Source organism: Pezoporus wallicus, unplaced genomic scaffold (assembly GCF_028554395.1).
Source record: "Pezoporus wallicus isolate ANWC-B61680 ecotype Strahan unplaced genomic scaffold, APGP_CSIRO_Pwel_v1 scaffold_6362, whole genome shotgun sequence".
Taxonomy (NCBI): Eukaryota; Metazoa; Chordata; class Aves; order Psittaciformes; family Psittacidae; genus Pezoporus; species Pezoporus wallicus.
In genome coordinates, this window is record NW_026637663.1 from 9,504,874 (window position 1) to 9,532,421 (window position 27,548).

General features: G+C 38.4%; 1 protein-coding gene across 5 annotated transcripts in view; it reads right to left on the reverse strand.

The window, feature by feature from the left end:
* SIPA1L2 (signal induced proliferation associated 1 like 2) overlaps window positions 1–27,132 on the reverse strand; it is a 146,543-nt gene extending 119,411 nt beyond the window's left edge. For 4 of the 5 annotated variants that reach the window (XR_008971907.1, XM_057407044.1, XM_057407047.1 and 1 more), the window contains exon 1: window positions 27,041–27,132. The gene's annotated coding sequence lies outside the window, so the exon portion shown is untranslated. The remainder of the gene's footprint in view (window positions 1–27,040) is intronic. The other variant, XM_057407045.1, reaches the window with a different exon arrangement.
* Between the last annotated feature and the right edge of the window lie 416 nt (window positions 27,133–27,548).

Below are 27,548 nucleotides of genomic sequence, written 5' to 3' on the forward strand. Positions count from 1 at the left end.
TGTCTACTTTTACCAGTATGCTCACAGTAGTAAAACCTCCTGGTAGTTATAACCTATAGCTTGAGCAAACCCTTTTGCCAGTGCTGCTTTTGCAGAAGAGCTAAAACAAAACTATATCAGTAGTAGTGTCTACCAACATTAGATAACTAATCTGTTTGCCTACAGAAGACACAATTAAAAGCCAGGCTATTAAAAATAAAAATCTCATTCCTAACCTAAAAATTAACATCTGATTAAGATGAATTTCAAACATAAACCTCACTCAAGTAAAAGCTGAAACTAAAAACAGACAAACACTTTTAGTTCATGAAACCTGAAAGAAAGAACTTAAGAACATAGAAACATTAGCCATTAGTCATTGCAGAGGGAGAACCAGAAAAGTAAATATAAGAGAAGAAAGCAATGGCAAAAATGGAAGAGATTTTTTTTTAGAATGGCTATGCAATCTGGTAAATTTTCTAGAAAATGCTTATTTAAATTTTCTCTAAGTAATTTTATGAAAATATTACCATTAGTAGTTGTCTTTCTCAAAAAAAAAAACCAAAAGATGTCTTTGCACATTGCAAATCACTAGAAGAACAAGCTTCAAAATATCTGTCTCAAAGACAAATTTCCAGATTGCCTATTTATGGGAGTAGAAAGTGGAATCAATTGATCCACTGAGTAAAGTAGGATTTAGAGGATTATGTAGCTCTTCTGTGAGGCAGCCAAAGAGGAAAATACCAGGCTTTGGCCACATTTTTTCATTTATTTATTTTTAAGACAACTTTCTTATGCAGAACACTGCATCAGAAAAAAAATATTTAAGAATTTAGAAGAAAAATAGCTTAATGTATTTTTAAAACAATTCACTATTTCACCAGCATTCTAAGAGTTTTCTTCAGAGTACCTTGCCTCTACATTCAAGAAGATCTACAAAGGAAAAAGAAAAAAAAAACAAAACTCAAACCTAAAAGTTTTAAACTCACATAAAATAACAAATTCTGAATCAGGAATCGGGTGTAACTATGCCTTTTTTCTTGAAGTACCTATAGAGGTACTTCAAAATTCATTGTAGCATTAGACATCATTAGACTCCCATGTATAAGGTGGTGATCACATCTGTTTTTCCTGAACATCTCATCTTTTACTATTCCCAGAGTCCTATCTGGATTGCTTTGTTTTCCAGAAGTCGTACATGCATTCCATTTGCTGGTTTGTTAGTCTTTATTTTTTTCTAAATGCCCCCTGGAATTGAAAACTATAGTCTTGCTTCTACAAGGAATGTCACTGAAGATGACAACTTGGCCAATGACAATGTAAAAAAGAGGTCACATTAGCAGATATCTGAAATTCAGGTAGAAGTAATTCCTAAGTAGATTAAAAAGGCCAATCCTTATTAGTGCTCCAATTCGGTAAAAGGCCATTCACAACTGTTGCCTGGCATACACTGCACCTCACTTTCAAGTACGAAAACATGAATTTTCTTCATGAATCCTTGGTATTAATTATGTTCAATTTGTTGTTGTTGTTGCTGTTACCATGGGAAAAGCAGAGAGAGAGAATATCATCACCACCAGACACCAAATTTTCTACAGGCAAGGTTTTTTTCTTTACAAAAACGCTTTGGCTATGCATTAGAAACTGATTCCAGAAACAATGGGCAGAAGGACAGTGTCCTAGTCAGGAGAGTGTCGTTTCAAGCCAGCTTCCTACTGCTCTGAAACACTGTACAGATGGTCACTGCAGAGATAATCTCCACAATAAGTCCAGTGTGTCCAGAATATCAACTTGCCACAGTCAATCTACACAGTAAGTCTGACGTACCCTGCACATGCTTAACTCATTATATAGGAGCCATAACTCTGCCAGGATATCTGAGGCACAATAGGAGAACTTCCATGAGAAGGAAGAAGCAGCAGTGATGTCTGAAAGATAAGCCTAACAAATCTACCAGGAACATTTGAGTCAAACTCCCATACATACAAAAAAAAGCTGGATTTACGACCTACTGCATTTGCAAGATGTATAAGCAAACCATTTCTTACATGTGAAATATAAACCTAATAGTTTCCTCATTCAAGAATATTAAGGACAAAAATGCGATTCCATCTGTGATCCCACATATTGAAAAAATATTACATTCAAAATTATACATAGTCCAACAAAAGACATTCTACATAGCATCACAAAGACTAGCTAATGCCTTATTGATTTATTTGGTCTAGATTGTAGGATACCACTGGCATTTGTTTCTTCAAGACTCCAAACTTTTAAGAGAAACTGTATGCTTTTCTCTATACCTAGGCAAAGTCTCATTCATGAATGCAGTAGCTCTTTTGGTAACACTCTACTTAAAATGAAGAAAGAACTGAAAAATACAGAGAGAAAGCAAACAAGCAGACAGACACTACTGGCCCAGAAGAACACAAAATCAAATACAGGCAGCAAAGGAATCATTCCATTTCTTCTGTAAGGACCAAGACAGGGCACATGCTCCATTCACCAAAACATGCCAGAAAACAGACCACTCTCAGTTGCTATTTACATATACACACTCACACACTCCTGTCTTATTTGCCAAATTACACTGAAATACCCAGACATTAGCATTTCTGTGTGAGGAACTGGGAACAGGGGAAAAAACAAAACAAAACCAAAACAAAACTAAACCAAGCCTCAAAAAGCCCACAGGGACCACTACTGTTAAGCCTTTTTGTAGGTAAACACCACTTTTGAGAATGAAAATGGATTTCAGTACCTATTAAACAATCAAGATTTACCTTTTTAATTTTGATGCTTACAATTGCCTTTTCTCAACATTGAAGTATTAACTACTTGTAATTCATGGAGCAAAAGAAATGACAAAAACTGCTGCAATGAATTTCCCTTTTCAGGCATGACTACAGTAGAAGCACTGCAGATAAAACAGATACAACTAATGTCAAGTAGTATTGTATGCATATTTTTCTGCTACCCTGCTCAGTTTTATTCCAAAGCTATTGTCTGTCCTATCAGCTTACATATACACCTGAGGTTTCAAGAAAGCCACATTAATCTGTAACACAGAATTTAGATACCTAATTAAATCCCTATTCCACAGTTCTTACTGGTGATAAAGGTTCCTGCTGGTGCTACAGAAGATAAATGGAAATCAAACAGCCATTCACAGAAATTAATGTTATGACACAGGTATAACTAAGATAAAATGATTCATACCAATGTTAATAGTTATTATATTTCACAGGTAAAGCAAAACTTCAAAAATACGTACACTCTACATGCATATTTGAAACTATTGGTTTCAAGAAAAATCCAATTATGGTATTTCTCTAGCAAAGACAACTGTACTACAAAAGACAGCCAGATGGAAGACAGATGTGCAAGATTAACTTGAACCAGTAATTAAAAGTATAAGTATCAAAAGTGCCTGTTTTAAGATAAAAGCCGCATTACATAACCTCTCAGGTTTTATTCTGAAGTGTAACCTGTATCCGATCAGGTTTTTACAGTGATCCCAGGTAACGCACACAATCTGGGGCCAAACCAAAGCACTCCGCATCCTAATTCCTGCTTTAATTTCAGCAACTAATGGGGGCATCTGGCACTTCTCAGGGTCAAGACTGAAGTGGTCACATATACTTTACTGTTTATCTCTCCTACAAACACTAAACTCAGTTTAACTCCATATAACTTCCAATATTCCCAACACAATAGGCTGATCACTGTAAAGGCACTTTTCCTTCCTTTCATACAGAAAATATCCTGTAAACAACTTATTTCCCACTCTCTAAGAGACTCCTTTTGTTTACAGGAAGGAAAGGCAACAGAAATCTTGCCATAAAACAGTGAGAGCTAAAAAGTTCTGTTTCACTTCCTACTGCACAGGTGTTTCACACATGAAAGCTATTGTAAGTAAGTCTTCATTCCAGAGAAAAAAACATGCTGCTTCTTTTTGAAACACAGACTGAGAAAAAGAAAATAAGGCTAAGGTAGTAGCAGCACTATGAAACAAAACAAAGATATACAATAAACCATAAACATGATCAACAATGTATTTTTCCCCTTAGCTCTGCATAACAAGAGACAGAAAAACAAGAGAGACAGTATGAAATGTAATAGAAACATAGACTCCAGAAAACAACAGCTATCCCTGATCAGGCTTTCACTTGGTTTGTACTGCATTTTAATACTCTCCAAACTCAGCCTGTCTTTCATTTATCCACATAGTTTTTACTGTAACACATTCAAGGTGGTTTTTCAAGGCCCTGAATGTAAGCTATAGAAGGCAGCATCTTTGCTTTAAAACTCGTAAGATCCCTGGCTTTGGACAATCACAATTCTTGTATACATTGAATTGTGAACTGGGTTTTCCTTCTAAATCCTTAAATTCTTTCTTATTTTTATGCTGCCCAAATAAACATGGACAAATCAATGTTCCAGCCATCTCTGAAGACAAGAAAAAAGAGAATCCTCCCTTATTTGACAAGGCTGGTTTGTGTGTTTTAAATACAAATGTTGATTGCAATGTTACAATGTCTATGTAAACCCCAAACTATAATCCCCTCTTTACAGGTTTTTCTTGGACTCTGCATTCTGAAATGCTGTACCAAAGCCACAAGCACAATAAAAATTTACTTGCATTTGTTCATGATGCCTGGCACCTCAGTCTGTACGCTTGCCTGCAAGTTTCAAAAATACTAGCATCCATCATAGTGAGAATTACGTTCATCTGAGATCTGTAATGCTCTATTGCCCAGTGGTGTACAGAAAATTCAAAATCTAAAAGAAGTCAGGCAGATGAGGGCACCAATCATGTAGCGGGATACACATACCATTCACTTCAAAAGGAAATTGAGAATTTTACCACTATCACGTACGATCACAGCACATCTAATCACAAATACTGTCACAATGTAAAATTACATGAAACACAAAAACACTATCACAGAGTTAAATATGCCTCTCTCTGGAAGGGATACCTCAAACACTGTTCCTAGTGCTACCTACCAGTCCCTGTGCATGCAGCAGAGGAGGGATGCCTCCCCTGTGGATGCATTTCCAAGCTGCGCACCTAGAGGAGTATTGCACAGGGAACAGCATTTGTTTACCAGAGCGCACGCTGCCCAAACACCCACCTCATACCTTTCTTAAAGCAACAGTAACCAGCTGGAAGGACTGGGTGGGCCCCGAGACAACTGGAGGGTCATCAGCTAAATCACTACTGTTTCAGTCAAAATGTTTTCAATGAAACATGTCATTAGTTGGAGTTTGTTTAAAGCCGGTTTCCATCTAAGCTGAACTGTTGCGTTAATGTGATCAGTTACCTGGGAAAACAAATTACATCACTGCAGTCTGAATACTTAAAGGCAATTAATTACACAGCAGTACTAATTTGAGAAGCAATACCCCTCAGCTTTTGTCTGCTTAAGTCTCAGATTGACTGCTGAGAAGAATTATTTATGGAACCTGTTAAGTAAGCTGTAACTTTGGATGATCCTTTCTCCAAGAAGGACAATAAAGAGCACTTGCTAAAGACATGCAAGGTGGACAGTACAATGTAAGCTATTGGTTCACTCCTTAATATAAGTAGGCCATCATAAATTAGTAAATAGGCCATCAATTTTTTTATATACACTCTCCTTAGGCTATCGTAATTTTCTTATGTACACTCAAATGTAACTATACCTCTATCCTGAACATGAAAAATCAAGTAACCCTGCTCTGACCTGAAGGAGTTTTACCACAGTTTGAATATCACCTCCAGTAAAGAACATTCTCCATTACAAAAAACAGGAAATGTAAGCTAGAGATAGCTCTACATTTTTACCTTCCTCTTCACTTGGAAAAGGGCTTGCCTATTATCCCAAAATGATTTTTTCCAGAAATGAACAGAACACCCCACATTGTCCATCATTTCATCAGATGTCCGTTTGCCTACAATAAATTGGCAATGCACATGGAATGCCATTACTTTTAATAAAAGGTAATAAACAGAGCTGTATCTTCAACATGCCACTGGACACACCACCATTCACATACATAATGTGAACAGCATCTTCATTCCCACCTTTTCTTTATTTTTCTTCTACGAAACAATGTTCAGCTACAGGCACTTTTTTCCTCCCTTTGGAACATGTCATTTTGATCTCACAGCAAAAGCATGCAATAGCCAAGACCACAAAGAGAAAATGAAACAGTATCAATTCTGGCACTACAAAATACAGTGCTTACACCACAAATTCTAGAAAATATAGCAAATAATATAGAGAGTATAGCCACTTCCAGATCTATTCTGTCTTTGCTGTTTTCATGTTCTCTGCCAACAATAGCTAAGCATTTAGTCCTCTCATTCATATTTCTTTACTTTGTACTATGCCAGGCTTCATGACAAGAAATGAAGCGGTAAACAGCTAAAATGTGAGTGGCTTGGTATAACCACAGCGAAGTTAAGTACCACACCCCACAATGAAAGAGACAGGGGCTCTTAATTTCCCTGCATTTTCAGAGCGCATCAATAGCACATTTGCAGTACTTTTTATACCAGTTAAACACAAAAAGAGGAAACCTTGTGAAAAGTGCAAATGCTGAAAACACTAATGATAAAGATGAGTTACCAGCCTGGAACTGAAGTTACCAAATAAGAAATCATTGTTGGTAACCACAGAAAGGCAGATTTAAAAAAGGCAAAATAAAAAAAAAAAAAAAATCAGCAAGAGGATGAGGTAGTTCCTGACAATTTCCAAATAAAGGTAAGAGGAATGCAGTAACTGACTTACATCAACCGCTTAGAAGCGGCAAAGACACAAAAATAAACCACAGGTCATAAAACAGGTGTGAAAGAAGGTTACTTACATTACAGCGTTTTGGATGCTATTCAAGGGATCAGAAGCTGATTTTTTTGAATTATTATTATTTTGTTCCCATAGGTCTTCTGAATATCTTATTTGTCATTAACTTTTGTCTACAGTAAAAAGCATTGCTATTTTTTTTCAAGTGGAAAAGAAGATTTTAAGTAGTATGAAAAAAAACAACACATTTCTTTATCAGCACTGTTTTCTTCAAGAGTGAAAAGAATGACGTTTTCAAATGCTACCAGTGGAGGGGATTTTTTTATTATTATTTTATTTTTCTCTCAGAAACAAGACCAGAGTTGTGTCAGTATCATTTGCTAATGGCTCACTTTGTGTAAGATATGCCTTTTGACAGGGTTGTGTGCTTGAAAATAGGAGAGCCACAGTCACTTTAAGAATGGAGTAATGAAAGAAAGAAGATAGAGGATAAACAAAAACCTAATCAGTTTAAGCTTTGGAGTGGCTAAGAGAGACTTTTAGAAGTCGTGCAGTCCAACCTTCTGCTCTGAACAGGACTGTCATCAACAGCAGAAAAGGTCAGGTGTGGCTTTGTCTTGCTGTGTCTTCAAGACCTCCAAAGACAGAAAATTCAACAGGTTCTCCCAGCAGCCAGTTTCAGGCTGAACTGTCTAACCTGAACAAGGCTAGCTCTGTCAGGCTCCTCTTGCAGAACATAAGCAGCAGGCCCTCTACCCATCTAAGTGGTGTTCCCAGTTACTCAACATCCCTATTGAACCATGGGGAACATAAAGGGGTATTTAACATAAATCAAGATCATTAACATACCATCCAGATCTCCTACTGACACAGGCAAACTCATTTGCTGAATTTAGAAATTTAATTGATCATTTCTTCATTCAAAACAATTATAACATTGAGTTTTTCATACACAGTGAATTTATGCATTTGATTGAAAACCCTATTCAAAATTCTGTACAGTCCTCCTTCAACCTTAACTCTGAAACAACACTGAAAAGACTGGCAATGCCCAGAAATGCATTGAATGTCTCCCAGTTCCCTTCAAATATCAGAGACAAAAATAGCATAATTGGTGATCAAATTCATTCCAAGAATGTGTGTCTCACAATTTACTACCATTGCTTTTCATAGTCAACACTCAATTACACTGTGTAATAGTAGAGTGGAATAAGCCAGATTAAACATGCACAGAATGCAAAACAAAGAGGAATATATAAGGTAAACACGCAACAGAAAAAGAATTAATGGTGATCCTTTGGAGTACAGAGATCTGAGCTATCATCTGAGCTGATAACTACACTATAACATACTTTAAAAAGAACACTGTCCCTCTTTCATGTCCAGATGGACCAACTTGGAAGCAATCCCAAATATGATTAATTCATATCCATAGATCAATAGGATTTAGTGTCAGGTTTTGGATACAGGTTGATTCTAGTTTCACTGAAGATTCTCACAGACAAAACTCACTATGATTTCACCCATTAAGTGAACTGGAGGAAATAATACCTTTTATGAAGGTTACAGCACTTCAGGATACGGTAGCTGTCTTATATGTTAAAAAGGGAAGCCCATGGGAGTGTAAACTTTGTTTAACACTTTTGATTTGAATAAACACTTTGGGGTGTTAGAGGGGAATAATAGATTTTTACACGCTTTACAAAATTAGAAACAAATTCTTCAATTATTTTGACTAAGAAAACATTTTTATTATGTTTTGCATTCTCATTGCAACTAGAGCCCAATCTTTATGTACTTACAATACAGTCTATTCTGTTTGCCTGATCAAAGAAAAATTTGCTCACCACTCTTTCACTCACCCCGTGTTTCTGTGAACTGTTACTAAATAATTGACATTACCTGATAGGGAGCAGGGGAAGCTGTTGGTTTTATTTGGGTTTTGGTTCCTCTTAACCCCTTCCCATACCTGTCTCCCTCATATATCTGCAGACAAGGCTCATTCACAAGCATTTTTAATACAAGCACCTCTACTACCACTGGGCTTCCGAGCCCTTTGTTCTTTACTGAATGGCAAAGTGAAAGAACAGAAACTTAAGACTAAAACTTGGTTTCTGGTCAGGATTGCCTCATTTTGATTCCTTTCCATTTATATTTGACATTTATTTTTTCTTTGTGGAAAAAGGAAAAAAAAAAACCAAAAAAAAAATCCAAACCAACAAACACACAAAAAAAAAAAAACAAACCCAAAACAATAGAGTTCTGATAGTACAAAATTTCCAGTTTCAATTCTTAAACCCATTATTCTTGCAGATAAAGCTTCAATAACTTACTTCAAACATGACATAGTCTGTGTGGTGCTGAATGAAAAACAGTCTGCATTTCAGACCTGCCTAAATATGCCAGCCTGCCAATCAAACTAGAAGCATTCCAAAGGCACTACTGCACAAGAAGAGATATGAGGAAAGGCACAGATAACAGCCTGCCTCCTGTAAAACAAAAATTACTAAGAACGAGGTTTGTTTGCTGTACCAGAAATATGTGAAAGCAGTATTTGTCATGGAGTTTTTATAGACTTTACTGTCTGGGGGAAATAAGAAAACCAACAGATCTAAGTAACTGGATAATTACCAGAGATATGTGCCATATATAGTAATTTCTTTCTGTCTTCGGTAAGATAGTCCCTGGGTTTGTGTATTTAAAAAGGCCATCTGCTGCTGAGCTTACATAGATGTCCTTAACTGTGGAGGAGTTACAGCTATTCAGTATTTGTTAAACAGGAGTAATAGCCACCTATAAGATGGGGATAAAAAAAAAAAAAAAAGCTGGCTAAGAGGCAAATCCACTCCCCATATTTTTACATACAGTTCAGAAACCAGCACACATCACAAAAAAAAACAGTGTTTAAAAAAAGGTGTTTACAATCTCAATTTAAAATTCCACCAGTTCAGATTTAACAGATTCCAGCATGATTCAGATGTGACCTAACCTACTTCTAAATAAAACAACAGTAAGCAGGTTTTGGACATGTTTAAGAGCTTCAAAATAAATGTCAATACAGAATTAGGAGAGTGCATTAGGATAATACAGTTCAATGTAGTAAAATAAGTTTTCTGTGAAAGAAAATGCAAATTACTACACCTATAGAAAGAAAACAGGTCATTCTCTCTCAATGTGTGTTTTGCAAGTAATGACTTTAACTTTTTTTCCCCAAGCATTAGTTACAATAGCTCTAATTTAAGGTCCATGCTCCTAGTCCATGCACAGGAAAAAATGCAAATTAAAGTAATGAGTGTTGTGTACCTTAACTGGGACTTAAAAGGGCAGAGAGTTTCTTGCCATCTTTTATAATTACATATTTTATAGAAAATCTGATTTGAGAAAGACAGCAAGGCTCTCCCCATTCGTGCATTCTGCCAGCTAGCACAGGTTGAGCAGAGCTCAATAACTTTGGCACCACGCCATGCCACATCTTTTGCCTCAAAAGTCACCCCCACTCATTCATTCAGTACCTTGATCTTCAGTGTTGCTGTGAACACAGCCTTCTGGTCTTTTAAAAACATTCAGTACCTAAAGGAATTTAACATGACCTGAAATGAACTTTCAAAGTTGCTAAAGTTCTAGAAACACATCCTTTATCTCAACCATTGAATCAAAAATAAACCAAGACAAATCCTTTTACTATAAAGTTTCAATTGCTACTAGGAAGAAGTTTGGACTAAAACATTAACTGATATGCAAGGATTTTGCAACTGTGTGTAACACCATACAGCTGTATCTCAATACAGCACTTGTATAACAATTTATACCCATTAAGGATGCCACCTACAGTATACTCCATTCTAAAAACTGCAATAGGATGAAAGAGTAATGAAAACCAGCAGTCAAGTAGTATAGCATTTCCACCAGGAACACGTATCTAGCAATAATTAAAAAAAAAACCCAAACAAATAAAACCTAAATCATAAACATCACAGGCCAGGAATGAACTGTCTCTTTCTGCTGACTTATAAAACCAAGATTACAAAAAGGAAAGAACCAGTGTTCTACTTCAGATCTGAGAGTGTTGGGTTTTTTGCACTTGTAGAACAGATAATAAATCAGTCACTTAGAGTCATGTTTTATTTCTCTTTCAGATGTGTGCATATGTATGCACACATACACACTCCATTCACTCACCCCTCTACCATCTAGCAAAGTTTTCCCCATTCCGGAACCCAAAAGCAACTTAAACCTGTTGTTTTATTTATTGTTTTTTTAGTAGAAGGCTCTACCCAAGAAATTCTTGCCACTGAGCTAGAACACTGAGACTGGTTTGACAAGACAACAGCCCAACAAGACTGAGCAGTACTGAAAAAAAATACCAAACAAATAAAATGCTTAAGACAACTGAGCAATTGCAATATACACACTTTGCAGCTACCATAAATATCCTAAGAATCACCCAACCTTCTTTCCCCTTCTCACAAAGGGATCAGTATTTCTTGTTTCAGTCATGATTATCAGCTACAGGATTTTTAAGCAGCTCATATATTAAGAACAAAATAGGTACACGGATGCTTTCTACTGAAAATGGAAGTATTTTTAAGTTAACATACTTTTAATATGTATAAACAAAAAGAAAAAATAAAAGACTATCTAATATTTGAATAGAATATTTGTGTCAGACCTTAATTTTTTATCCCCCACCAAAGGGGAATAGTATCATAGAATAGTTAGGGTTGGAAAGGACCTTAAGATCATCTAGTTGCAATCCCCTGCCATGGGCAAGGGACACCACACACTAAACCATGTCACCCAAAGCTCTGTCCAACCTGGCCTTGAAGACTGCAAGCGATGGAGAATTCACAACCTCCCTGGGCAACCCGTTCATCTGGTGTTACTATTGAAACAAAGATACCTTAACAACTGACAATGAGCTTAAAAGGCACAATACAAAAAAGTCAAGATCTAGACCTTGGCATTCTGATGTGACAAATGGTCTGATGCCTTGCAGACATCAGACTTGACTTTAGATAAAAATCAGACTAGGACAGTGGGAGCAAGTACAGGCTCCATCTCTTTTGTACTGAGAGTGACAGCTGAAAAGGGTCTGTATCTGCTAAGCAGAACAGCAACAGTTCTGTATAGAAAGAGGCTCACTTTGCGAGTTTTTAATATTTCTCATAACTCAATCACAAAAAATAGCATTAAGTTTCAGACATCTTTTTTGTTCTGTTAAGGCCATAATGTTAGACCATTCAGACTAGTTACTCACTTGTTACTCCTGCACAAATATGTCATCATTTCATCACAAATGCTCCCATATAAGCTCCCAATATAATGCAAAAAATAGTCTTTGGTGGGAAAAAAAAAATAAAAAAAGACAACCAAAGCAAGCTTGAGGTTTGCCTAACGTAGAGTCCAAATTCTTAAATATTCTACTCAAAATACCAGTGATCACAAAATATAGATCTGCACTCCCACCTGTACTAGCCAAAGAGTGAGGAAAGAGCTGAAAGTGATTCTTGATATTAAAAAAAACCACTATCTGAATTAATCGTATATAGTCTTACTACCTAACAATGAAAACTGAAGTTGTTTGGTTTGTTGTTTTTTGGGTTTTCTTTTTTTTTTTCCAAGATGAACAATTCTTGTAATCCAACAGAAAGATTGAGGGTGTTTTGTATATATGGAGGGTATTCTTAAGAAGTATTTTTGTTTCCGTTCACTTGGTCTTCTCAATCTCCCTCTGTTTAAGAGCATCTCAAAGGCAACAAATATCATTTTTATACAATGTATATAACTATGGAGAACTAAAGAGATGAGGGCTTATTCTGCAGACCATCAGTTTGTGGAGAGAAACTGCTGTTAATATATTAACATCCCAGAAAGCATAACCTTACAGTTTGTTATCTCTAAAACATGGATATTAACAACTCTTCTAATAAGATAATGGCATCTTTATTAACTTCTGTTCTCCATGTGCTAGTAGTTTAAGTTTTACAAGATGTTAAAATAAGACAGAAATGAGAAAAAACCAAAACAAGAACAACCTGATTCTACAGGACACAGAACCCTCCGGTCAAATTATTCAAAGTATCAATGACATACAGAGCTCAGGGAGTTTTCATCACCATCATACCTGAACATCAGACTGCTTATTTTAATACGTCATCCATGTGGTAAAGGGTGCTAATCCTACGGTATCAAATAGGAAAAACAAAAGGCCAAGACTGGTATCCTTGAAAGTGTTTATGTATTTAAAATCCATTGAGTAAACAAACAAAAAACCCCAGCATCTTTGTGAACCATATACGGACTTTCTGGTCTTGAACCTCTTGTAGTATTTTCATTTCCTCTGATGGGACAGAAAATCATTTAATGTCTACCTAGCTTGTAAGGACAGAACACACTCTGTGAATGCAGAAGAAAACATCCTACCATTTACTCCTTTACTGAAAGGACATGCTACCACAGGGAAAAGAATTTTAAAGCAAAACAGAAGAAAAACCCTTTCTCTACTCCGAGATGTCTTGCATTATAAACTGTACAACTCCCATAAAACACATAGCTGGAAAAGGACCTTCACTAACTTGCCAGTGGTCAAAGAGGTGACCTGTTCTGTTGGTCTGCTCAGCGGCTGAGAGCATGTCCTCTTCGCAGCATTAAATGTGAAACCTTACAGGCAGAAAGCAGGAAGAAAGTCTGAGAACAGGCTTCTGAGCCAGAAGGTACACATGAGCTGACAGCTGTCTTTCACCAGGAGGTATGCACTGCCTCCAGCCTCTGGAGACACAAACACACTGTGCTCCTCTGGGTGCAGTAAGGCACCCAGGGGTTACGTGAGCTATGCTGTTGTACCACAGGCCTACACCTTCTTAAAGAAAAGTGATTTTTTTGTTCCACCAGTGGATAATGGCCAGTTGGTAAAAGGATGTGGGAGACAGAGCATAAGTGAAGGGCATGAAAAGTTTTACTGTAGAATGAAAGACTTTACGTGGGAGAAGAAGAGTATTAAAATAGAAATTACATTATCACAGTTTAAGCAAAAAATGTATTCTAAACAGTTTTGGGTTAGTTGTTTGTTTGGAGGTTTTTTTTATTTATTGCCAAAATGGTTGAAGGCCACAAAGGTTTTATTAGAAGCTCAGGTTTTAGGTTTCATAACATCTCATAACTGCAAGGTCTTACTGTGGTCAGCTCAACTACGAGAAGTTTTATATTATTGCTATAAATCAGCTGAGCTACTGGCAATCAGCTGCAATTTTGTTGAAACTTAGTTTAAATAAAAAAAGAAAAAGTAAGGAGATCAAAAAGTACAAAGAAAATATAGGGAGCTGTGTGTTGATTTTGGTGTATTTAACCAAAACACAGGTATATGATCAGATCTGTGCGCCAAGCTATTACAAGGAAGCAAAAGCTATATAAATGGAACACTGAAAAAAGTAACCATTACAAGATAGCAATCAGAGATCTTTCATTAGAAGTTAAAATTACAACCACACTGCCCTCATAATGAGAAGAGGGAGGATTAAACTTGGGGGGGGGGACACGATAAGGACAGACACAGTCAAAGAGATACATACTTTTTCCCACCTCAAGCTAAGCCTGAAAAAAGCCCCAAAAACTAAAGAGCAACACTGGTGCTGCTGATGTGCTGCTTTTAAACCTCCAGTACAACAGCTCTCAATCACATTTCCTTAGTAGTGCGGGGTTTTTGGCAGGTTTTAGGTACCCTTCCCGTTGAGTAACCATATCTCAGATTACTCAAATTTAGTGAGCTGGCCAAAATGAAGACAGAAAACTTCTTATAATTCTCTTCAAGTCATAACAAGTTACAGGGATTTAAAAAAAACAAAAACTTTCCTGAATCATAAAATCAACTAAGTTGGAAAAGACCTTTAAGATCACGAGTCCAACCATTACTTAGAAATGAGTGTTTACTCCACAAACTTTGTTTTCTTTTGCTATTTGCTTTCTTCTCACATATTCATCTTAAATTTTTGTAGACCATGTCGCCCCCAGCCATGTTGTTTTAACTTCCATTTCTCAATTACTCAGGCACACTGTACAGCATTCAGAATTAGAAATGCAGTTTATGCTAAGATTAACATTTTATTTGGGTTAATTTCATTACAAAGGAATATAACTGACATTCTCTGGAATGACTCCATCATGCAAACAAAATACTGCTAAGTTGGAAGATCAGGAGATTAGTTTCAAAAGCTTAGTCCTGCTCTGAAAATAAAATGCCAATGAAGAGACTTTTTAAACCCACCAATGAATGGAAATCACAAGCAACCGACTTCGGGATCAGGTTCAAATGCCTTAAAAAAAAAGAAAAATAGAAAGAAAAATCCAAAACAAAAAACACCAAACAAACAACAGCACCACCCCCCACCCCACATCAAACATATAATAGCATGGCAATTTGGAGCATATCTGTATTCATGTCAAAGCTGGATGAATGTTTAAACAATAACTGGTCAAATAAAATCTTTTCAAAGACATAACAATTCCAAGTTGATTTTGGAAGCCTGTTTTTCATTACTTACTTTCTACAACTCCTGTTGTACCTTCCATGCTGCTACTCCTGTATCTTAAATTACTATACCGTCACTGCTTGGTACATAAGCCATACTCAACCTATTGAGGAATCCAGCAAGCTACTGCACCAGCTAAGTTCCTACAATCATCAGGGAGAGGCTGGCTTAGGAGCTGCAGCTCTACATGGTAGAAAGATACCCTAGATCAGCCCATGAATGGTATACAGTAAGAACTGCTTTTGCAGTAACTTGGAATTAGAAAGTACCTGATATAGTACAGAACAAGTAAAGAGACTAGACTCGCCTGGGGGTTATAAAAAAAACTGAGTTTATTACATGAAGACTAAGATCAATCTTGGAATCAATCTTAACCTCCTACTTCCAGTAAAGAACTTAACATGAGTGGAAGTTACTAATGAAATCCGAATAGAACACAAAGCTGAGAAACACTGGCACTGCAAAGGAAGGTAAAAAAAAAAAAACACAAAAAAAAACATAAAAACATAAGAAAGACCAAAGTAAGTTCTAAGTAGCTATTTCATTCTGCTCTTGTTTTATGCTTGGAATCACTCAATAACTACACGATAAAATTTTTGTCAGTCTGGTAGCTCATTAGCAGGCAACACAAAGACGAGAACAACCATGTCATTGTACTCAACATGAAGACACAACTACACAACCTTTCCAGTAGTTGCTTTATTGCAGTTTAAGTTAAAGCTTTATTGCCATTTTTTTTGCCATAGACCAGGCTGTGTAGAATGCTACTTCTGGAGATCCAGTTGATTAAAAATAATGTTTTAACTCCTTCTGTTGAAAACAGGGCTCAAAAGGGTGTCAGGCTGAGCTTCTCCATGCCCTCTCACCTTCACAAAAAAATCTTCAGAAGCCAAGTCATAACCCTCTCTGCCAACTGACAAGTGCCGTCAGGGTTCTATCAACTTTAAGGAATTTTACCCTAAAGGAAATTCTTTCCGTTCCTTTTCCTATTTGTTATGCTTAACTCAGCATGCATTTACAACATCTTTCGTACTGAAGCTGAATGTTACACAAAACCCTGAATTTCTAAACACTTAATAAAATGGATTATAAAAACCAAAACAGAGATCTGAAGGTCTGGTTCACGCTTTGGTAAACATCAAAATACTGAAAAGCATAATTACTGTGAAGTTGGATGAGCAAGAACAGGAATCTCCTCAATCTTCTGAGGTTCTGCTGGCTCTTGTTCATAGTTAATGAAGCTAAAATATTAAGACTGAACATAAAAAGGTGCCAACAGCAGCTGTTCTCAAACTGAAGCACTTTAATTTGGATTTTTAAATAATTTGACAAATTACAACTCTTTTTTCCAGCCACATGGATAACTACCGTAGCTTATCAAAAGTTTCACAGTCCTAAAAAATCAGTAGTCAGAGCAAAAGAGAGAATGAAATACAAATGTAAGTTTGTCTGGCGGAGAGCCAGTTTCAAACTCACATGTCCTACTCTTTTAACAGTAAAACAATCTTTTGGAAGACATCCAATGGAATCGCTCAGTAGAAGTTCACACATTCAAATTCTAGTACTGCTAATCATGTTTTAGAATTCAGTGACAAGGTGAGCAAAGTCTAAGTGAAGACAAAGCTGAAAGGAGGCTATTTTCTTGAAGTGCTTATTCTTTTGTTAAGTACTAGAGTTATGAAATATTTAACTGCCAATAATTTATTTGAGAATTCCTGGTTTAAACTGGTCAACTAGTTTAAACAAAGAATATATGAGTATGTAATACGCTATTCCCAACATAATAGAGAAATACTCCGCACTAAAGTGGAAGCATGGTATACTGGAATATCAACTAAAATTCTCAATTATCAGGCCAACTATCATTGACGAAGTTGTGGTATTTCATAGAATAATTCACACTGGAAGGCATCACAGCACATCTAACCAAGCCTCCTGCTCAAAGCACTGAATTCAGACCAACTTGCTTAGGGCTTTGGCTAGTCTGGTCTTAAAAACTGGAAAGGATGTAGATTTTACAACTTGCCTGTGCTATTTGTTCCAGTTCCTCAGTGTCCTCAGGATGATTTTTGTTTCCTAGTGACAAATCAGAACATCACCTCTTTGAAATAATGACCACTGTCTTTTTTTCTCCTGCCATGTAATTCCGTAAAGGGCCTGGCTCTGCCTTCTTAATAATCAATTAGGTATCTATCATGTATGAGTTAGCTGATTTATGACAGAGATCCCCTGAGCTTTCTGTTCGTCCAAGGCTATGCAGAGCCAGTTCTCTCACTCTCTCCTTATGTGCTTCAAGCCCTTCATTTTGCTGGCTCTTCACCGAACTAGCTTCCATTTACTCAATTTTGGTTTTGGGGAACCAAAAATAGATAGGGCATATCCAATGTGGTGTTCTAAGGAATGCTGAATACTGGCAAACTACTGTTCCTCTGTTCATAAAGCCTAGTATGCTGCCAGCATTTTTCACTGTCAGAGTGAAGACTCATATGCTGATTCATATCTGTCAGAAAGTACAGGTTTCTTTCAGCTGAGCTGCTTTCCAGGCAGTTGGTCCCCATCGCATGTTATTGCAAGGTGTAAGAACGTGCATTCATCCTTGTTGAATGCCACGAGGTTCAGTATGGTCCATTTCACCAGGCTCTCCAAACTGCACAGCACTGTCCTCAAACACGTCAACTACTCCCCCAGTGTGATGCCACATGCAAATTTTACATGGATACACTTTGTCTCCTCCTCCAGGACATTGCTCAAGGTACTGAACAGGGTATGTCACCATACAGTACTTGACTTGTAACTGGTCTCCAGGTGTATATGAACCATAAACGGCTACGCTTTGAGCCTGACAATCCAGCCAGTCCTCCCATCCAAACCACAACATTGCAATTCTTATACAAGATGCTGTGAAAACCATGCCAAAACACCCAAACTATTTCACTGGATTTCTTCCTATTAGGGAAGAAAACACAGGACTAAAGAAAAGCATGTTTATACATAAACCAAGAAAGTTTAAAGTTTCAGAATCTGTATAATCAATGAAAATAAAAACTAATTTCACCACCCAACCAGGGAAGCCCAAAGTCATTATCCCCTTTATACATGAATGATGAAATGGGAAAGACTTCACACTGTAACAAAGCAATACAAAGAATTACTTAAATTTATTTATCAATTTAATTTATTAGTATTTCATACACAGCTGCACAACAAATCTGTTCACATCTACTTCAGGGGTTTATAGTGCAAACTTTTGCAGGTGACTAGGAGCCGGGACAGCACTTGCTGAGAGTCCATGCTGAATGGTTTCTCTGGTAGAGTTGGTTTTTCAAACTTATAAGCTGATTAAAAAAAAAAAAAAAAAAAAAAAAAAAAAAATCACAAGAGAGGACTATCTAACATATTTTAGATGTTTCTTATTATTACTTTTCCCCACAGAGATTCCTGTACCTGCCACAATGAATTCATACAATTGTACCGAGAGACATGGTTGAGGTAGCTGGTACAGAAAAAAGTGGTTCATAAGAATCTCTAACTTGTATACCTCTGACTTTAAGGCCCACTGAATGTCATATAATGAGTGAACAAGAACATTGGCACTGTTGAGCACAGTCTACATAAGAAGGAGAAAAACATTATCATTAAACATCTCTTTTCCCAGAAGAAATTATTATTACTATGCATATAGGTAAATACTCCATTCTAGCACTTAGCCACAATATTTTCATAGGCACAACACAAGGCAAATATCATAAAATGGTTTGGGTTGAAAAGTACCATCCAGTTCCAATCCCCTGCCATGGGCAGGGACACCTTCCACTAGACCGGGCTGCTCAAAGCCCCATCCAAGCTGGCCTTGAATACTGCCAGGGATGGGGCAGCCACAGCTTCTCTGGGCAATCTGTGCCAGGGCCTCACCACCCTCATAGCGAAGAATTTCTTCCTAATATCTAATTTAAATCTACCCTCTTCCAGTTTAAAGCCATTCCCCCTTGTCCTGTCATGCCCTTGTAAAAAGTCCCTCTCCAACATTAATTTAACTAGTGAATTAACCAGTTGGAAATAAACTATTTGTGACTACCCAGTTTGTATGTCCATTACCAGGCACAAAGGTACACTCCATACATTCAGAGTTTTAACATACCTGGAAATATTTAATGATACTTACAAAAATTTAGCAGTAAAATTCAAAGTAAAAACAAAATACTTTACTAAATGCAGTACCCATTTGCTGCAGATCAGTATGATGGAATGAATGGTCGGCTATTTTAAGTTATTTTCTAAGAAAACAAGCCTTATGCAATCACACTGTGCAATACCTCCACCTGCCTCGAGATTCTTAGTCTGTTGTTTGACTCAGCAAAATTTGATAGAAAAAAGTTTCAAGGGTAATTATGTTCACAGAAACTTTAATAATTCTTTTTGAACTTTCACTTATTTTTACTAAATAACTTACACAGCCACAGAGAAAAAGCACAAAGCATCCCAAGTGTGAGAGGAACACTGACATTAGCAAAATTATTGAACCAAAGAATCTAGCAGACTAATCAAATACTGCTTGCCCTTCACTTGGAAGTCTCCACCAAAACTAATCATTTCCAGGGGTCCAGGGTAAGAGGCCAACAAAAGCTCAGAATCCTGGAAAACCCCTCTGATCTAACAGTAGAAACCTCAACTCATAGAAAACACTGTGGGAGCTCAATTCATATTTGATAGCCTGGGGTTTTTCAGTGTAGTACTCTGAGCAGCCACCTGTACAACTCCTGACCAATTCAGAAAATTTCATCTATTCTGTTTCCCTATTGTAGTAAACTGGCTGAATTCTACATGTGAAGAGAAGTGGAAATGAGCAAACCCGTTCTCACGTTGTTACTGATTACACCAGTCACTATATTTACCCCACCTTGCGTCACCACCTTTTAAAATGACCATTTGAAATGGCTTTCTATGCAAACAAGGCTGTGTGATTCAGAGAGATGTACAAGTTGTTGGGGAGGGGGCAGCAAATAGTGGAGAATCTGGGAGAGGGAAGACACCCACCTCTGGAATACCTGCCTCACCTCAGGAAACCAGCAGCCAGATAAAGAAGAAAACATTTTGAGCATTGACAGGCTTATCCCAATAGTTTCTAATTCTGTCAGCCAGCTTCCACAACTGAATGCCGATGCCTATGTATCTCTGCCAAATTGCTCTCTGAATGGACTGCTTTTTCAGTTTTGAATTTGAAATAGGTTACTGTTTTAATAAAGAATTTTAACTACCTGGGGATCACCTGAGCTGGATAGCTCAGCGCAGACCAAAGAATTTGAAGATCAAACTAAGGGACAGCTTTATATCAACAATATAAAGGAAGCTATAGAAGTGTCAAAATTAGTCCTGTGTATAAGCATATTTTATGAAATTAAAAAAATTTCATCAAGTTATTTGAAAGCTTTCTTCATATAATTCTCCCTGCTGAGCATACCAACAAATTTCCTACCCCTTAACATACCAACAAACCAAAAGTTATTTCAGCTGAAATGACGGCACCTCTTGCATGTAATGACCACGTACAGAGAAGCACCTTTATAGTCATTTAGTTTGATATATGTAATAACAGGCATTCATTTTCTCATTTACCATGTAAAGAAAAAAATAGTAGCACTTCAAAATTACTACAGTAAAACACTTACTGCATGGCTTACCATTGAACACCAAATTCATATTATGTTTTTTCTGAAGACATAACAAAGTAAGCAGAAATCCCCAGAGGTTTCACTTGTTAGCTCCAGTTCAGACTGGAGCAGCACACTGACATAACATAGCCTTAAACTAATTCCTACCTTGCCTCAACTCATACCACAGGTTCCATACTGTCAAACATAAACTATTTTTCTCCGAGTCTCAGATGGAAGAGAACAGAGGAGTAGTAACAATACTGCTGAGAAAATAGACCATGGGTTTGTAAATACAATGGGTTGTTTTGCATTAGTCCAATGAACAAAATTATTCCCACACAGGGCTGGCATTCATCATCAATTAGAATTTTTACATGACAAACCCAGAGCATCCTGCTGAACCCCAATCACAGCTGGCAATCCTGCAGCCTAATGTGGCAAGGCAGCCACTCTCTTTGAAACAGTTCCCTCCATCGCTATAGAGAAAACCCACCAGGAACAATAATAATAAGCTGTTGTCCTGACAACCTTAGAACACAAAAAACAATGCTTACTTTACTGCAACAGGACAGCAAGGGTAACATGATCATTGTAAACTGCTACCAATTCTTTAGATAACTGGGCACTGCAATAAGCAAGACCAGCACACAAAATGCACATGCTTGACTACACGCTATAGATGATATGCACATTATGCATGAGAATGTGTGCATGTACCCAGCCACACTTACACACACACTTTTTTCCACTTTGTGTCACACTAATATTGCAATGAGACTTCGCGCTAAAACATGTCAAGTATTCATTTTCAGGGCTGAAAAGCTAGAAAAATACCTAGGAATGCCGTTTCCCTTGAATGTACTTTAGGTATCTAAAGGTAGGAAATAATTAGTTTGGGACAGAAAGACACAAAAGAAAACAATAATAAATAACTTGTAACTCTCAGGTGAGGAAAACAAACACAGAACCAATAAAAAATATCTGAACGAGAAAAAAAAACAAAATCAGACTGAAATTTCTTATCTTTCACAAATGCCTTCTCCACAAAATACAGGAGACAGAACTACCTTTGCAGCAATAGTTTTGCTGACTATGCATTAAGTGCAAGATTCCTTTTTACTCCCCCATGTGAAAGGAAAACAGAAAAATCCAACATGAAATACAAGGTAGCCCAGAATCTACTTTTGCTCTAATATATATGAAACAAACAAGACCCCCCTGCCCCCCCCCCCCCCGAAAAAAAATAATAGGTAGAAAGACTTTATGAAGGTGCTCTAGAGCATATACTAGGTTTAAAATAAACATTTTATTCTACTTGAATTCACCTGACACAGAACCTCTAGTGCTCTCAGAGTACCTTTCCTTAGAATTACATCTTATGAAATACTGTAATCTGTTGTTTATGTAAATCTGTAAAAGTTCTATAATTTCGTCACAGATTGTATAAGGTTTAAAATAAAGGCTGGTAAACCAAACGGGAAATGGAAGGCTAAATGGCTGAATTGTATGAGAGCTTTGTATCTCTATTATGTGTCCTGTAACATAAATCCCATCAAATCATTTTTATGTAACTTGAGTCTGACAAGTCATATTGCAAAACACGTACGATTCAAAATCCTACCTAAAATATGAGGTAGCAGGCAGGCATTACCACAATCCACAGCCTATCTGTCAGTGAAAATTTGGGCAGAGAAAGGAGAGGGGGAGGAAGGAGGGAACAGCAAATACTATAGGAGGATTACTCAAATATCTGCAGAGCTGGATATGTCATTTTGCAGGATCCAGGACAACAAATGAAGAGATTATATAAGAAAAGATTCAAAGTCAATGGCAAAACTCCAAGTCCTGTGCTCAGAACCTTATTTGGGCTGCTGAGGGGGAGGGGAAGCCATGGCAACCAACTACTGCTACCTTCCAGCCTCCTAGCTACTACAGGACAGTTTACTAGCTTTCCTCTAACTGCTTTCTAGATTCCCCTTCTTCCAAAACGGCTATGGTACCTTTCTACATCACATCTATCACACCAAGAAAAATAAAAGTGAGCAAAGTGAGCACAGGTCATTTTCCTGAAGAACACAGAATCCCTGGTTAACAGCAACTAAACCAAATGCCTACTTCATTTCAAACATCTCCTGTTCTTAAAATGTTTTACAAGCATCAGATCCAACAAAGCTGTTTGTGTGCAGATCCAAAATGATGGGAGGACAGCAGCTGTTTACACTTATTATACGTTTAGAAGATTATCTCCATAAGGATTCAAGGCGGTTATTTAAATAAAACCTTTAATTATGTAAAACTGATCACTATTTAAGAAATTCCAGAAAACCAGAAGAATCCACTTATAAATCATAAGTAGCTAACTGCTCATGTAATTACATTTTTATGATCCAGACAAGAGTCTACATATCTTCTAGTAAGAACTATGCTGCAAAGTAATCACAATGACATTTCTGCCTACTCCTGTCCATCCAGTCTTTAGCTAAAAACTAGATGAGTATCACCAATTACAATAATCCTTCTCAATCTTCAGTTCATTCAATTATGCCTGAAAATGGCTTTAAATGTGGGGTCAGTGCTTTACTACAAAGGAAGGCAGTGCCTCTCTCATTTACTTGTGTGAGGATAAATCAGATGTTTAACATTTGTTGCTCTTTCACAACATACTACAAAAAAAAAAAAAACAAAAAACAATCAAACAAACAGCTATTCATGTGAAGTGCTAGCAATTGTTAAAAAAAATCTAACCAGTCATATGGCATCATCACTGAATGTCAAGAGGAGTTAATACTATTCTCAATGCAACCTATGTGAAAACTAGGGGTTTTTTGTAATAATAATAATAAAGTGAAACATAGTTCTCTATCTACTAACTACAACTTCTATATTCAGAGCTATACATCCTAACAGGCCTCATGAATTTTTGTTGGATTCCTAGATTTGGTAGACAGCCCTCACAGTATTTCCTCAAAATAATTCAGGAAGGAAAAAAAAAGGGTAGAAAAAGACTGAGGGGCACACCCCCACCCATAAACTTCATGAACTGTTAAGAGGATGAAAATTCCCTTAAAATAAAGAGATAAACTGAAGTTTGCCTTAACTTTGCAAGATGTAATGTTTTAAAGAATTGGATATAAATTACACTACATATCAAAAAAATTTACTGTAAGTACAATATTGCAATGCATAAAATAAACAGCCATCTCCATTTCAATGATTCACAACCCAGCTTGCCCAAACATTTTAAAATTGCAAAGCAAAAATTGCATGGGAAGAGAAAAGAGCATTTCTCAAAGCACAATTTCACTTCAAGCTGTCAATACAGCTCCTGCTGGCAATCTTGCATGACTAATGTGAGAAACTAGATAACCCAGTGCCCCACCCTCTTTCCACAATCTGTAACTTATCTTATATTTTCATAATAACATAGTATTTCTCACTCAGTATTACCAAACTAGATAGCTCATTTGTAAAAGGTATGAATCTACTGAAGATATTTTAACATCTAACCATCTAAATATAATCTCAATCCCAGCCAAGGCAAGGAGAAAATACTTGCTTTCTCCTGCAGTTTGAACTGCTGATCTGCACGTAAAAAGCTGAGGTGCAACGTCTGACCACTATGTCCAAAATGAAGCTGAAAGTGAAGAAAAATGAACTGCCTCGGTTCACTTGTAAAGGTCAAACAGCAAAAGAAAGGGATGGTTTTGCCTGTTTGACCACTGCTTTGCTTAGTTCCTCATCTGACACTCTTAATTTGCAAAAGTATTTCACAATGCACTTGAGTAATGGTATGTCAATAAATGTCTACAAAAAAGACCATACTATCTATCTTTCAGGAAAACAGAACAGACACTTAAAAGTACTCTGATTTGCACAGAAAGCAACTACCAGCTACAAAAAAAAAAAACAGAGGAGTTGTTTAGTTCTAGGTTTCATGTTACACCCTTGGCATATATGAATGATCTTTAAATAATCCAATATGACTGGTGAAACAGTCTGGCATCCTTACAAGTAAGTATTCCTTCTTGCATATCTAGGTGCCACATAACCTGGTAAGGTAACCCACTGGGCTTGCAAAACCAAGACAATACATTCAGAGACCTCTCTAAAATCTAGCTTTATATGAATGCTACATAAATTATAAATTGACTGTTGTGGAACCTAAGTGATGTTTAAATATCCATAATGCATTTGAGCTCCTGATGATTTAAACATGCTTGCATTAATAATAAAAGATGTTTCATACATCAAATTTAAGATTGAAGTATTTCAGAGCTACTACCAAAGAAGCAAAATGGGAGTAAATAATGCATTCCACTGACAACAGGCACAATTTTGGAAATAGGTAAGAAATTGATTAATATGGCATCAGGCTAAGGCATTCCTACATCCAGCAGGCTGTGTTGCACTATGTTTCTGAACCCAACTCCAAAATCATACAAACACAGGATGGCTAGGGCAGGAAGGGATCTTAAAGATCATCTGGTTCCAACCCTTGTGCACTAGCAGGGACACCTTCCACTAGACCAGGCTGCTCAAAGCATCATTCAGTCTAAGACAGTTACGTGCAGAATCTGGGAAAAAAAACAGCTGAACAGGCAATATTAATGCATTAGGATCCTTTCAAAAATAAATCCATTGAGCTAAGTAACAACCAAGACTGAATTGTTGGGGTTTTCTCCCATTTACAAACATCCCTCCTTATCCAGCTGCCTCCCTTTGCTTTAAGCAAACTAAATATTTTGCAGAACTACCTTCCAACTAGACAAACTTCCTTTTGCTATCGGTAATACATACATAAAAAAACCTCTCAAAGCAGCAAGATGAACCGCTCAAAGCAATGACTTATGTCAGCTAGTAAGCAAACTCCAAATTCTGCTCTGGTCTAATCAGTGCAGAACTGATCACGAAGGTAGTTTCCTATTCACGAAAAGAAACTAATAGACAAACACAGAAATACTAGGCTGCACGGGCAGATTGTGCGCTTTGCTCCTCTGTTGGATATCTGATATAAGAAAGCCATCTAGCGTTAACTTTTAGAAGTGAAAATGGCGCACAAAAGAGCTCGGGAGAATTTACATGTGCAATTTTCTTCAACTTTGCATGTCTTCTGCATCATAAAAAATAAAACTCGTTTCCTCTAGAAAAGCCAGGCTGAAAGCAAATATTCAAACTACTGATGTGTTAAAATTACCCAGCATCTAGTACTAAGCTAAGCTTACTGACCTACTTCGTGAACACAGCCACATCTGAAATTTGTCAACTTCGGAGTTGTCTTTGTCAAGACCGTAACGCTGCTTCCACGCTCGCAGGGACGTGCACCACCTCAGCAGAACGCTGCGGAGCACCACAGGAGCACCGACACAGCCACCAAAACAGATCCTAACGCAAAGTTGATCTCAGCTGGCTATCATTTAACGGATCAAATACTAAGTTTGGAGGACGAACAGCTGAATGCGTATCACGGTATTACAAGATAAGAAGGACCGCAAAAGGATACAGGTTGCCCCTTGCATACAATAACTCAGTCAATAGCATTAAAATTATTTAAGGAAATCGCCCGGTCTAAAGAATCTCTCTGCACCCCAAACGCTTAGCTTGCACCGTCTCCGCTCTGAAGACTAGCTCTACTCAGAGATGTCCGATCCAGGCAAACTTACTCCCTAACTACCATTATTGTTGAAGTGGGCTCCAGAGACGGAAGCACCGCGCCTGGGCGCAGAGGTGCCGCCGCGCCGCAGGTGACTGCCGCCCCACACACCCGCCCGCTCCCCGGCCACCGCGGCCAGGACCGGCGCGGCACAGCGCATCAGGGCTACGTGCGGGAGCGAGCCACCCTGCGGTCGCAGCTGGGGCGAGGAGGGGCTGCTGGTGGGGAAGGGGGGCACGAGGATGCCCTCCGCTTCTTCCCCACCCCGCAGCCCTCCGTCCTGCCGCGGAGCCCGGCGGCACCTGAGGAGAGACGAGACGGGTCTCTCCTCGCGGCACCCCCTTCCCAAACTGCTCACGAGCCCTGCTCGGGAGGAAAAGCACTCGCACGCCCGCGCACTCCCGGGCACCGCGCCCGCCCTATCCCCCCGGCGCCGCTCCTTACCCGGTGCTGCGGCTGCCGCTGCTGCCCGCGCTCCGGGTGCTCCAGCCGCGGGACCCCCATGCCCGCCCCCCCAACTCCTCGGCGAACACAGGCTCCGCTCCCCGCCGGCGGCGCGCGCTCCTCCCCCTTCCCGCGGGACGCCAGAACCGCTAACGGGACCGAGGGGGAGGGAGGGGAGGGAGCAGCGCCGACACGCACACACACAGAGACACAGGTTCACGCTCACACACACGCTCTCGCCTTGCCTCGCACACCCTCAAGCCCCACCCCTCCCGCCGGTACCGCCTCCCGTCGGGCTCGCCCGCTCGGCCCCGGGGGAACGCCAACTCCCCATTGGCCACTCGCGCTGTCGCGCAACCAAAACACCAGGCTCCGCCCCGCGGCGTGTCCGGAGCCTCCCCTCGTCCTTCGTCCGCCGCGGCGGGGGTCGCGGGACGGGGTGCCCTGGGCCCGCTGGGGCCACGCTGCGAGCCTCTGAACGGCGGCGAACAACAGGTGGGGCGGAAGC